This window comes from Procambarus clarkii, chromosome 50 (genome assembly GCF_040958095.1).
Source record: "Procambarus clarkii isolate CNS0578487 chromosome 50, FALCON_Pclarkii_2.0, whole genome shotgun sequence".
In the NCBI taxonomy this organism is placed as follows: Eukaryota; Metazoa; Arthropoda; class Malacostraca; order Decapoda; family Cambaridae; genus Procambarus; species Procambarus clarkii.
Window position 1 is genome coordinate 9463408 of NC_091199.1, and position 14799 is coordinate 9478206.

General features: G+C 48.1%; 1 long non-coding RNA gene across 1 annotated transcript in view; it reads right to left on the reverse strand.

Moving 5' to 3' along the window:
• Positions 1-657: 657 nt before the first annotated feature.
• The window catches only part of LOC138351603 (uncharacterized), a 94149-nt gene continuing 80007 nt past the window's right edge, over positions 658-14799 (reverse strand). Inside the window, exon 3 of the long non-coding RNA XR_011222518.1 lies at positions 658-2512. This is a non-coding gene — a long non-coding RNA (uncharacterized lncRNA). The remainder of the gene's footprint in view (positions 2513-14799) is intronic.

Consider the following 14799-nt stretch of genomic DNA (forward strand, 5'->3'; position numbering starts at 1 on the left):
AGGTAAGTTATGGGCTCACCATAGCCCGTGCTACTTGCCCCGCTCCTCTGCCAGGTAAGTTATGGGCTCACCATAGCCCGTGCTACTTGCCCCGCTCCTCTGCCAGGTAAGTTATGGGCTCACCATAGCCCGTGCTACTTGCCCCGCTCCTCTGCCAGGTAAGTTATGGGCTCACCATAGCCCGTGCTACTTGCCCCGCTCCTCTGCCAGGTAAGTTATGGGCTCACCATAGCCCGTGCTACTTGCCCCGCTCCTCTGCCAGGTAAGTTATGGGCTCACCATAGCCCGTGCTACTTGCCCCGCTCCTGTGCCAGGTAAGTTATGGGCTCACCATAGCCCGTGCTACTTGCAACTTATTCCGAGTAGCTGAATCTATTACAACAACAACAACAACAACAGTACCATAAAAAGTACCAATTCACAAAACCCCACCATTTTATGGTAGGTTAGGTTAGGTTAGGTTAGGTAATGAACGGGCTTGTGTACGAACTGTTTAATACTTCTTATGTTGTCCTGTCTGACAATTCCAGAGAAATGAGCTGTCTCATCTCAACCCCCCCCCACCCCCACCCTGGGTAAAGCAAGATAAGATTAGATATCGTCTTGCCTGCTCCCCCCCCCACCCCCACCCACAGAAGCAAGGCAACATATGAGCAATTATAATTAGCTTATGTTGTCCAGGTGTGTACTTACAAAGTCATACTTTCACTTGTGTTAAGTAACACCTTTCAGCTTCACTTTTACGTGTGTCAGGGTGTGTGTGTGTGTGTGTGTGTGTGTGTGTGTGTGTGTGTGTGTGTGTGTGTGTGTGTGTGTGTGTGTGTAGAATACCTATGGCAGTCATGTGTTTTAAACACCAGTGTCATGTGTGTGACACAAGTGTCTGACATGCGTGTGACATGAGTGTCAGACATATGTGTGTGTGCGTGTGAGACAAGTCTGAACAAAACTGACAGGTGTTCCAGCCATATAGGAGCCAGGTATGCGAGCCATATATCCGAGACACAGGTCTCATCCCTGTGTGTGTGTGTGTGTGTGTGTGTGTGTGTGTGTGTGTGTGTGTACTCACCTAGTAGTGTTTGCGGGGGTTGAGCTCTGGCTCTTTGGTCCCGTGTGTGTGTGTGTGTGTGAGGTATGCCCAACACAGGGTAATCAAGAAAGCTGTCTTGATGGTAGTTGCTACCAAGATTGGAGGCAGCGTAGAGGTGCAAGTGGAGACGTTTGGGCAAGCATCAGGGCCCAGATTCACGAAGCAGTTACGCAAGCACTTACGAACCTGTACAACTTTTCTAAATCTTTGGCGGCTTTGTTTACAATTATTAAAGAGTTAATGAGCTCCGAAGCACCAGGTGGCTGTTTATAACAATAACAACAGTTGATTGGCAAGTTTTCATGCTTGTAAACTGTTTAATAAATGTAACCAAAGCCGTCAAAGATTGAGGAAAGATGTACACGTTCGTAAGTACTTGCGTAACTGCTTCGTGAATCCGTAAGTACTTGCGTAACTGCTTCGTGAATCTGGCCCCAGGTTCGTCAGTACTTGCGTAACTGCTTCGTGAATCTGGCCCCCTGGAGACGTCATGAAGGTAGGAACCCGCAGACGAGTCAGAGGGAAGTCACGAAGTCCTATCTCAACGTATTGGTGGGAAGGAAGTCAGTTTAGTCACTTATTATGCACCCCATACCCATCATGTGGGCGGTAGTGGAAAGTTTCACTGAGGCAGTTAATGAGTTCAGGAACTTGACACAAAACTATGAGACTGGTCCAGGAGCTAACGCCCAACCAGGCATGCGAGAGCACCCTGGCATGTCCTGCTAAACAATGCCTGACTGGAAGAGCCATTTTTGGGCCCGACATTTACGACAGAAATAACTAGATTGGGTCATGCCATTTCCGACGAGAGAATTGTATAACAATCCACAATAACTTGGGCGCTAACATGCCTCTCTCTCATTGGGATCACCGGAGATTCGAACTCGGGCCTCACAAATACGACTGTTGACCTACAAACCGGACTAATTACACCTCGTCATTCCTGGAGTGCCCTAGTGTCTGCGAGGTCAGGTCGGCCGAGCGGACAGCACGCTGGACTTGTGATCCTGAGGTCCTGGGTTCGATCCCAGGCGCCGGCGAGAAACAATGGGCAGTTTCTTTCACTCTATGTCCCTGTTATCTAGCAGTAAAATAGGTACCTGGGTGTTAGTCAGCTGTCACGGGCTGCTTCCTGGGGGTGGAGGCCTGGTCGAGGACCGGGCCGCGGGGACACTAAAAAGCCCCGAAATCATCTCAAGATAACTCAAGATATTGTCTGTGAGGTCAGGTCGGCACCCAAGTCCAGTTGACACTGCAGTGCCAGGCTTATGACACAGTGGCACTCGGATATGTGTGTGTAATACACACACATGTGGATGTGTACATACCTACCTTACCTTGAGAGTACATCCACATGTACATTCACATATGAGGTACTTACCTTACCTTACATCTACACCAGTCTGGCCTGAAACGTACCTGTTGCCAAAGAAAATGGGTATTAGTATCGAGGTATATCCGCTCATAGTCGGCCGCGGTAAACACAATCCCATGGCACGAAGATTAATTCTAGATAGCAAAAACTGTGATTCATATATTCATGATAATAACACAATGCCGCCCTTAAGGCAAGAATATATGCTTAATACGATATATCCGGCGCCTGCACTAATAAACACGACCCAGACGGAGGTCACAGAGCACCAAATATTAGGCTCAGAGACACCCGTTCCCACAGACATGAGTTCCCACAGACATGAGTCAGTAGGACTTACGGAAGCATTTCTCCCGTGTTCGGGTAGTGAGTCAGATGAATTAATAGGGAATGAGAGACTAACTCACCAAAAGCCTAAGGTGAATTTAAGAATCAGGGGCCAGATTCGTAAAGTAGTTACGCAAGCACTTACGAACTTGGGGCCAGATTCACGAAGCAGTTACGCAAGTACTTACAAACGTGTACATCTTTCCTCAATCTTTGACGGCTTTGGCTACATTTATTAAACAGTTTACAAGCATGAAAACTTCCCAATCAACTGTTGTTATTGTTATAAACAGCCTCCTGGTGCTTCGGAGCTCATTAACTGTTTAATAATTGTAAACAAAGCCGCCAAAGATTGAGAAAAGATGTACAGGTTCGTAAGTGCTTGCGCAACTGCTTCGTGAATCTGGCCCCTGTCCATCTTTTCTCAATTTTTGGCGGCTTTGTTTACAAATTATTAAACAGTTAAATGAGCTTTTCTGACGCAGATGTCAGAAAAAAACTTGTTTGGTGTTACAGATGTTAATAAGTGTTAAAGGTTAGACGCAAGTTGTTGAGAATAACGCGATACATGGTTGTAAATGATCATACTACTCGTGTCAGTTCGTTTATTTAAGAACCTTTGGAAGGCGGGGCTGGGAGCCGCGCTCGACCCGACAAAAACATCTAGGTAAGTGCATCTAGGTAAGTGCATCTAGGTGAGTATACATACAATCCCCTCCTGCCCCCCCACACATACATACATACGAATACCACCCCCCACACACTGATACCCTCCGACCTACGCAACACACACACACACACACACACACACACACACACACACACACACACACACACACACACACACACACACACACACACACACTCACACACACACTGATACCTCCAGACCTACGCAACACACACACACACACACACACACACACACACACACACACACACACACACACACACACACACACACACACACACACACACACACACGCACACACTTCCTGCCTCGCCTTAAAGAGTCAGGAGCCAAGCCCCCAATGCTTCGCATTTGCTTCGTAAGGAGCTGAAGAAGAGGCGTAGATGAGCAAAGAAAGAGACACGGTAGAAGATATGAAAAAAAGAATGCAAGAAGCAGAAAATGAGGAGAGGAGATAGTGAGAGAGACGAGTAGATGTGAGGAAGTCCATCCCCGTCTACACCCATCTTTGTCTCACTCTAGGAGTGGTCCCCTACCATCCCCCCCCCCCCCACCCATCACTAATGCCATCTGTGTCTACCTGTCATTGTATACGGGGGAGGATGAGATCTAGCTCTTTAGCCCCCGTCTCCTAGTTACCTCTCTCCTCATGGGTTCGAATGGAAGATGTTGTTGTTAAAGATTCGCTACCTGGAACAAAAATTTCCAGGTAGCACGGGCTATGGTGAGCCCGTAGATGATTTGAATGGAGGAGGCATTCACTAGTTCATCTTCTAGTTCAAAAAGAGCTGCCTCGTCAACCCGTTCTCGCAAATTTAATAAGTCAATATTGACTTATTAAATATGTGCATAGGTGACATACTTAACATAATAGTTTCCCTTGAAAAGCTTCATAGAAAACACCGACCTTACCTAACCTACTTAGTATGTTAAGATAAGCATCTTATTGCTTCGTAATTACAATTATTACCTAACCTATACCTATAATAGGTTAAGTACCAATTGTAATTACGAAGCTATAAGATGCTTATTTTAACATACTAAGTAGGTTAGGTAAGGTCGGTGTTTTCTATGAAGCTTTTCAAGGGAAACTATTATGTTTAGTATGTCACCTATGCACGCAACTAATAAGTCAATATTGACTTATTAAATTTGCGAGAACGGGTTGGCCTCGTATGGGCAAATAGCCCTTCTGCAGTTACCTTCGTTCTTCACACACAGAGAAAGCCTAGTTTGTGTCTCGGAGAGGCTACAGGATCCAGTAAGTTCAGTAGAACTTCGGTTTCAACCCTTTTTACCCTGTCGTAGCTCAGTCGATTAAGGCAGTGTCTGGGATGCTCCCGGACGCAGGTTCGAATCCTCGTCACGGCCCTTGTGGATTTGTTTACCCTTGTTCTTATGTTCTTATGTTCAGTGCACTTGTTGACCACAAGGTTGTAAACCTTGTAAACCTTGTGGTCAAGGTTGTAAAGTTATTGTGAAGCTTTGTAGGTTGTAAAACCGCCCACATCCTTAGTATATTGTGTAGGAAAGGGGGTCATATCCCCCCCTTCTGTATTTTCCCTCAATATAACTTGTTGCAAGCTCCTGACTTTTGTCAATTTCTTTACTGTGCTTCGTCACATGCGGATACCAAGCCGGTGCTGCGTATTGTAGAACCTACCTTGAAGTTACCTTGAGTGGTTGCGAGGGTTGAATGGAGGTAGGAGCCACTATTTCCCCATCTTAGGTCATTCTAGATCCCCTACTGCCATCTGTCTTGAGGTTATCTTGAGATGATTTCGGGGCTTAGCGTCCCCGCGGCCCGGTCCTCGACCAGGCCTCCATTTTTGTTACACATCCCCTAGAAAGCAGCCCGTAGCTGTCTAACTCCCAGGTACCTATTTACTGCTAGGTAACAGGGGCATCAAGGTGAAAGAAACTTTTTGCCCATTTGTCTCCGCCTCCACCGGGGATCGATCCCGGAACTTTAAGACTACGAATCCGAAGCGTTGTCCACTCAGCTGTCAGGCGCCATTAAACTCATAATGGATCATAATATACTCATAATACGCCTGGACAGGCGTACCATCAACACACACACACACACACACACACACACGTGGAGGCTGACTCCATACACAGTTTCAAGTGTAGATATGATAGAGCCCAATAGGCTCAGGAACCTGTACACCTGTTGATTGACGGTTGAGAGGCGGGACCAAAGAGCCAGAGCTCAACCCCCGCAAGCACAACTAGGTGAGTACACACACACACACACACACACACACACACACACACACACACACACACACACACACACACACACCCACACACACCTGGCCAGGCGTACCAACAACACAACACCCAACACGCACCCCATGACCTTCACAGCCCTACCCACTAACCCCACCATCCCACCTCCCATCCCATCCTCTTGCCCATTTAAACCCTCCTAACCCCACCTTTCTTGTCCCAGTCTTTTCCATAACAGGAAAAAAAAAAGGTGGGCGAGACAGACAGACAGAGCTTCCGTCAGGGGCCCTAGTGACGCCCCCGTCTCCACCCACGGGCACTCTTAGACCCCCACCCTGGGGGCGTGACCTCTTGCTAACCTATGACCTCTCCACCACCGCCCACGGGGTGGGTATGGGGTGCATAATAAATAAATAACCTACGGTCATGTACTTATATATATATATATATATATATATATATATATATATATATATATATATATATATATATATATATATATATATATATATATATATACACACACGGTAAAGGAGGGGTGGGGGGTGTTCAGATGACATTCAGAAACCTATTATTGGCCAAGCAGATTGGTGAAGGATTAGCCAATCAGTTAGCCAGCCAATCAGCGAGCAGTATCGCCGGAAAACGTGCACAAGGAAAAAGGTTCAAGGTCGTCCTTAAAGGGTGAGAGTGAGTGGCGTTATCAGATGCTGTGGCACTGGCACTGGCACTGGTTTTAAACATATAATTTTTAACATATAATTAATATAATTACTACGAGACCAGGGGCCTCGTAGCCTGGTGGATAGCGCGCAGGACTCGTAATTCTGTGGCGCGGGTTCAATTCCCGCACGAGGCAGAAACAAATGGGCAAAGTTTCTTTCACCCTGAATGCCCCTGTTACCTAGCAGTAAATAGGTACCCGGGAGTTAGTCAGCTGTCACGGGCTGCTTCCTGGGGGTGGAGGCCTGGTCGAGGACCGGGCCGCGGGGACACTAAAGCCCCGAAATCATCTCAAGATAACCTCAAGATAACCTGTAGTTCACCTGAAACAGGTTTCGAGAGGCCTTCCAATCTGAAGATCTCTCTCCAGGCTTTTTTGGAGTTCATCGGTAAGATATTGATTGATTGATTGATGAAGATTACGCCGCGCAAGAGGTGGCACGGGCATGAATAGCCCCGTAAAGGTATCTCAACCACTGTCCCTTTTTTTTTTACAGACACCTGTTACGGAGCATTGTTTAGGACATCCACCAACTGGACATTTATATCTGAGTGTGGGAGAGAGAGAGAGAGAGAGAGAGAGAGAGAGAGAGAGAGAGAGAGAGAGAGAGAGAGAGAGAGAGAGAGAGAGAGAGAGAGAGAGAGAGAGAGAGACAAAGATAATTTGAGAGGGAGGAAATAGATGAGAACACCAAAGGGGCTGCGCAGTTGAAGGGTTAACCCCTGAAAGAGCCTTCAGGGCTCTGTCAGGCCTGAAACCCTGAAGCCTTCAGGGCTTCAATAACATCCCTCTAGCACTCAACTACACACACATGCCCCCCCCCAACACACACCACCTACAACATACCCCAACATAGCCATCAACATTACCTACACATAAACACCCCCCCCCCCACCCCACCCCCACATACGTCACCGACCCCATACTCGACATTCTAAACCACACACATGAAAAACAGTGTTGGATTTGTCAACTAGGAGAATACAGGCACTTCCGTATGCACCAACAACCAGACACACACACACACACACACACACACACACACACACCTGGTCAGGCGTACCATCAACACACACACACACACACTAATGTTCTTAATGTAACAGAATTTGACCCAACCCTAACCTTAAAGAGTGCAGGAGCGCGACCCTTATCCTGTGCCACAGTGGGGTTGTGGCACTTGTGGCACTTCCCGGGGAGGGCATTGGTTGCTGTGGGTGGTATAGATTCCAAGTAGCACGGGTTATGGCAAGCCCGTAGCGGGCTTGCCTGGCACAGGAGCGGGGCTGAGCGCATTGGTGTCAATTGTGGCTTTGTAGACCATTAGCGGAGTGCTGCTGTTGGCTGTGTGGTGGTGGGGCTGGGCGCGGCTGGTAGAAGAGTCCGCGGCCACCAGGAGCTCAAGGGTTCAAGGGCTTCACGACCAGTTAAAAAGGTCATGGTTGTTGGTGTCTCCTACACGCACGCACGCACGCACGCACGCACGCACACACACACACACACACACACACACACACACACACACACACACACACACACACACACATGTCAATGTTTGCGGATGACGCAAAATTAATGAGAAGAGTTGTGACAGACGAGGATTGTAGGATCCTCCAAGAGGACTTAAACAGGCTGCAGAGATGGTCAGGGAAATGGCTACTGGAGTTTAACACCAGTAAATGTAAAGTTATGGAAATGGGATCAGGTGACAGGACACCAAAGGGACAGTACACAATGAAGGGGAACAGCCTACCTGTAACGATTCGAGAAAGAGACCTGGGAGTGGATGTGACACCTAATCTAACTCCTGAGGCACATATAAATAGGATAACGACAGCAGCGTACTCTACACTGGCGAAAATTAGAACTTCATTCAGAAACCTAAATGAGGAGGCTTTTAGGGCGCTTTACACTGCCTACGTGAGACCAGTCTTAGAGTATGCCGCGCCATCATGGAGCCCCCACCTGAAGAAACACATAAAGAAACTGGAAAAGGTTCAGAGGTTTGCGACGAGGCTTGTCCCAGAGTTACGAGGGATGGGATATGAAGAGCGGCTGAAGGAACTGAACCTTACGACACTAGAGAAAAGAAGGGAGAGAGGAGATATGATAGGGACATATAAAATACACAGGGGAATTGACAAAGTGGAAATAGATGAAATGTTCACACGTAATAATAACAGAACGAGGGGACATGGGTGGAAACTGGAAACTCAGATGAGTCACAGAGATGTTAGGAAGTTTTCTTTTAGCGTGAGAGTAGTGGAAAAATGGAATGCACTTGGGGAACAGGTTGTGGAAGCAAATACTATTCATACTTTTAAAACTAGGTATGATAGGGAAATGGGACAGGAGTCATTGCTGTAAACAACCGATAGCTGGAAAGGCGGGATCCAAGAGTCAATGCTCGATCCTGCAAGCACAAATAGGTGAGTACAAATAGGTGAGTACACAGGGGGGACATGATCACCACATTCAAGATTCTCAAGGGAATTGATAGGGTAGATAAAGACAGGCTATTTAACACAAGGGGCACACGCATAAGGGGACACTGGTGGAAACTGAGCGCCCAAATGAGCCACAGAGATATTAGAAAGAACTTTTTCAGTGTCAGAGTAGTTAATAAATGGAATGCATTAGGCAGTGATCTGGTGGAGGCTGACTCCATACACAGTTTCAAGTGTAGATATGATAGAGCCCAGTAGGCTCAGGAACCTGTACACCAGTTGATTGACAGTTGAGAGGCGGGACCAAAGAGCCGAAGCTCAACGACCCTTTCTGGCACTTAATGATCTAGCAGGCACTTAACTACCTTATCAGGCTCTTAACGAGCCTAATACGGCTCTTTAAGCCGTATCATTGTTATAAACCGTATAACAACCCAAATCTAGAGTTGTTGATTTGTGGAACCAATTACCGCGTAACGTGGTGGAGGTGGGGGGTCCCCTTGATTGTTTCAAGCGTGGGTTAGACATGTATATGCGTGGGATTGGGTGATTATAAATAGGAGCTGCCTCGTATGGACCAATAGGCCTTCTGCAGTTACCTTTGTTCTTACGACCGTATTAAGTACCTAACGACCATATATATGGCATTTAACGACGGTATCAGATTCTTAACGACCGTATTAACTACTTGATGACCATATCTGATACTTAACGACCATACCAGGTGATTATGGTCGTTTAACATATGTTGATATTGAATCTTAAAGATATTTAGACACTGTTTTGATGACTTAATGGTCATACTGGCCAATTTGCTTGGTAATACGACCTTACTACTGCATGTTAAATGGTTAACGACCGTAGGGGTTAAACGAGGCAGTTGACGATCCTGTTGTTGCTCCTTTAACTACAACATCCTGTTAATGAAGAGAAAGACGGCTAGAGTAGACGCTGGATAACACACTCTCTCTCTCTCTCTCTCTCTCTCTCTCTCTCTCTCTCTCTCTCTCTCTCTCTCTCTCTCTCTCTCTCTCTCTCTCTCTCTCTTTCTCTCTCTCTCCTACTTTTGTGAATCGCTTTCTTGAAATAATATACACAATGACTCACAACACTTAACGCATAGTACACTCAAGCTAAGGCGGCCACACACACATATGCACGCACGCATGCACGCACGCACACGCAACCACGAGCCACGCCAACAAATGAGGGAGAGAGAGAGAGAGGGAGAGGAATAGAGAGAGGGAGAGAGAGAGGGGGAGAGAGAGAGAGGGGGAGAGAGAGAGAGGGGGGAGACAGGGGGGGGGAGACAGGGAGGGGGAGAGGGAGAGGGAGAGGGAGAGGGAAGGGGGGGGACATGAAAGAATTCTAATAATGATGGTGATTAGTGATAATAGAAGACCTCCGTCACAATCCCCCTTTAACCAAATCACCACCATCACCATAAGTCCTCGCGTCACCACCACCACCATCACCACCACCACCATCACCACCACACTCCCCCAACTACCACAATTTGTTTATAATTATCAGGGGAAAAACGCCAAGCCATTACGACTATATATCACTGGGAAAGGGGTCAGGATAAGGATTTGGGATGGGACGAGGGGAAGGAAGGAATGGTGCCCCAACCACTTGTGGACGGTCGGGGATTGAACGCCGACCCGCACGAATAGCTAGCTACCAACTACCACTAGTGTCACCCCTTGTTTGGAGAATAGCCGGAAGATCCTTCCCTATTTCCTCCTTACTGTTTAAAAATTCAGCTACTGGGAACAAAAAGTTCCAAGTAGCACGGGCTATGGTGAGCCCGTGATGGACTTACCTGGCACAGGAGCGGGGCTGAAACTTGGTCTCTTCCTTACCTTGTTGTTTCAGATTTAGCTACTCAGGACGAAGTGTCCATGTAGCACGGGCTATGGTGAACCCGTAATCCTCCTCCTTACCAATTGGATAGGTTAATATAGACTTCAACCTTCCGGTAATCCCCCACTCCTAACCCTTCAACTATCCCGGGTGGTGGAAGTCGACCCCTTAACTGTTCTATCACGCCCATTAGCCACCGCCGTAATTACCGCCTTAATGACACACTTCGACTACCGTTCACTGGTCGGGGGGGGAGGAGGGGAGACAGGGAAGGAACAGGGGAGGAAGCTAAAAGAAAGAGAGAGAGAGAGAGAGAGAGAGAGAGAGAGAGAGAGAGAGAGAGAGAGAGAGAGAGAGAGAGAGAGAGAGAGAGAGAGAGAGAGAGAGAGAGAGAGATGAACCATCAATCAGAACACACAGCCAATCAGAAAACCTGTATGGTATGATGTCTGGGTGAGAGAGGCCACACCTCCACTAATGAGATAATTACCGCCTATTTCGTAACGATGCTCCTCCAGACCCATCACCCCCACGTCCGCACGGGGCAGCCGTGCCCAACCACGCCACCTGGGGCACGAGACACTGAGGAAGGGCAGGCTGGGGGCAGTGATGGGGGGGGGGAGGTGGAGGAGAGAATGGAGGGAGAGGCAGGGAGGGGTTGGTGGTGGTGGGGTGAGGCAGCAGAAGAGAAAGCGGCAGAGAGAATGAATGACGGGGTGGAGGAGGAAGCAGCGATGAGAGAGAAAGAGAAAGAGAGAGAGAGAGAGAGAGAGAGAGAGAGAGAGAGAGAGAGAGAGAGAGAGAGAGAGAGAGAGAGAGAGAGAGAGAGAGAGAGAGACAGAGAGAGAGAGAGGGACAGAGAGAGTAGAGGATATGAGCCATGTGCGGAAAATGAGAGAGAGTATGTGGTTGACGGAACTAAGAAGGCGGTGGCAGTAGACGGTGCCAGGGACTCCTAGGGACCCCCAGGGTCCTGCCCACCACCAGGGGGCCATCTGGACCCCCCTGGTGGGGGAGTTCCGGCTCCGGGAGGAGGAGCGTAGGGCCGGACCACACATACATATCAAAGATCCGTGTTTACGTGTAGTATCGCCACCACTCTTGTCCATCCCGCCCTCTCACCTTCTATCGTCGCATTATTGACGCAATCAACGTGGTTGCTGCGGGTTGCTCCACGCAACAGTCTGTTGGACCAAGCTCTCAACTGGTCAAGGCGTTCCTTCGGTTACCATCCCAAAATCCAACGTCCACCAACCTCCTGGTTGGTAGACTGGTCAACCAGGCTGTTTGACGCGGCGGTTCGCCCTGGCTAGCAGAGTAGAACTCCCAGTACCAACTATAGACACAATGCATCACAAATGCGACGCATTTGTAAACACAGAACCACCGTAATATGGACGTTTTCAACGCATCGGCTTCGTCAAGTTAGGTTAGGTTACATTATGAACAAATCCACAAGGGCCGTGACGAGGATTCGAACATGCGTCCGGGAGCATCCCAGACACTGCCTTAATCGAATTTGTGGATTTGTTCATTTGATGCATTACGTTAGTGTGATCTCTGTGTGTCAGGTTACATTATGGTTCTAGTTAGGTCAAACAGTTGCATATTTTACGGAGCGTCAAATCCAGAAAAAGAACTGCCTACCACCGCCGACACACACACGAACGAATATAATCAGCGGCGCCTGCAAAGTTGACAAGGATAAGACCAGACTTCACAAATCAGAATCAGGAATCATTCAGGGCCTCTTGTAACACCTGGTTGATACCTGGTTGGTTCAAGTCCACACAAGTCCACACAAGTCGAAAAGTCCAGCCCGAAGCGGACGAACCTAACCAACCCACCAGACCCATGGAGGCCAGGCCATGGAGAAGGTACAGATTACAGCGCTTCACTTGTTACCAATCCGTGGCAGTTTTAAAGACTCCGTTAAAAATGGCGACGTATTGGGTGAGGACGGGTTGTAATCCGTCCTCACAACTCCTGCCCTGAGGAGGGCAGGGAGAGGGGCAGGGTGGGGCAGGGAGGGGTCAGGAGAGGTCAGGAAGGGGTCAGGAAGGGGTCAGGAGAGGTCAGGAAGGGGTCAGGAGAGGTCAGGAAGGGGTCAGGAAGGGTCAGGAAGGGGTCAGGAAGGGGTCAGGAGAGGTCAGGAGAGGTCAGGAGAGGTCAGGAAGGGGTCAGGAGAGGTCAGGAAGGGGTCAGGAGAGGTCAGGAAGGGTCAGGAAGGGGTCAGGAAGGGGTCAGGAGAGGTCAGGAAGGGGTCAGGAGAGGTCAGGAAGGGTCAGGAAGGGGTCAGGAGAGGTCAGGAAGGGGTCAGGAGGGGTCAGGAAGGGGTCAGGAAGGGGTCAGGAAGGGTCAGGAGGGGTCAGGAAGGGTCAGGAAGGGGTCAGGAGAGGTCAGGGAGGGTCAGGAAGGGGTCAGGAGAGGTCAGGGAGGGTCAGGAAGGGGTCAGGAGAGGTCAGGAAGGGGTCAGGAAGGGGTCAGGAGAGGTCAGGAAGGGGTCAGGACGGGGTCAGGGTGGGGGGAGGCTGGTGGGGTGAGGGTGAGGCGTCAGGTTGCTCCAGTGAGTCACACTGTCAGCTGTTCCGTCCGCCCTGACTCATCTCAGGGGGGGGGGGGAGGGGGGCATGGAAAAAGGGGGGGAGAGGGGGGTAGTATATGAACCATGCCACTGGAGGCATTAATGGGCAAATTGGAATGCAGAGCTAATGAATAGAGGAGAAAATAAGCAAGGGGGGCATTCCCATCAGGACTAGAACCCCCTGTGGTGAGAGAGAGAGGGGGCAACCGCCCCCCCCCCCTCTCTACCCCCCAGACAAACATTCACCTCAACATCTTTCCCCTCAGAGGCTGTGACTGGGGAATGATGTACAGGTTTCGCAATGGAATAAGTCAAGGCGTGTGTCGTATAGGCTGTGTGGGGGTATAATTCCCGTTTTCTGTGAGCAATATCTCTAGCCTCGGGGAAGGTGGACTGTGTTTACCTCGGCCTTGACAATGACAGTGCAATGATCAATTCACTTTAGTAATTTACAAATAAACAATTGTTTTACGTAAATGAGACCAGTTATCTATATTCTTACAAATACATACATACATACATACATACATACATACACACACACACACACACATACATACACACACACATTTCCAGGTACATGTACTGTATATAAATAATCATTCATAAATATATATATATATATATATATATATATATATATATATATATATATATATATATATATATATATATATATATATAATATATAATATATATATATATATATATATATATATATATATATATATATATATATATATATATATATAAACAATTCGTACTAACCTTCTGTGCCATTTTCATAACCTGCCAGAGGACCCACACACAGAAAACGGGACACTTACAGGAAGCTGAAAACGCTGGAACAAGACCTAAATTCGGTCTGCGGGCTCGCCATAGCCCGTGCTACTTAGAACGTTTTGTTCCCACCAGCTGAATCTTACACAACGACCGTAATTCGACATCCGCTCACACGGCGGATGTCACCACCACCGTCCCTCAAGACAGAGGTCTGACATCACTGAAGGAATGGTGCCCAACCACTTGTGGAAGGTCGGGGGATTGAACGCCGACCTGCAGGAAGCGAGACCGTCGCTTTTCCATCCGGCCCAAGTGGTTGGGCTCCGTTCTTTGAAGTGCTCTGGGGCCAGATTCACGAAGCAGTTACGCAAGCACTTACGAACGTGTACATCTTCCCTCAATCTTTGACGGCTTTGGTTACATTTATTAAACAGTTTACAAGCATGAAAACTTGCCAATCAACTGTTGTTGTTGTTATAAACAGCCTCCTGGTGCTTCGGAGCTCATTAACTGTTTAATAATTGTAAACAAAGCCACCAAAGATTGAGAAAAGATGTACAGGTTCGTAAGTGCTTGCGTAAGTGTTTCACGTAACTGCTTCGTGAATCTGGCCATTGACGTTTGAAGCACATTACCCCTAGCTCAGCGCACGGAGGATATCTTGGGGAAAAGAT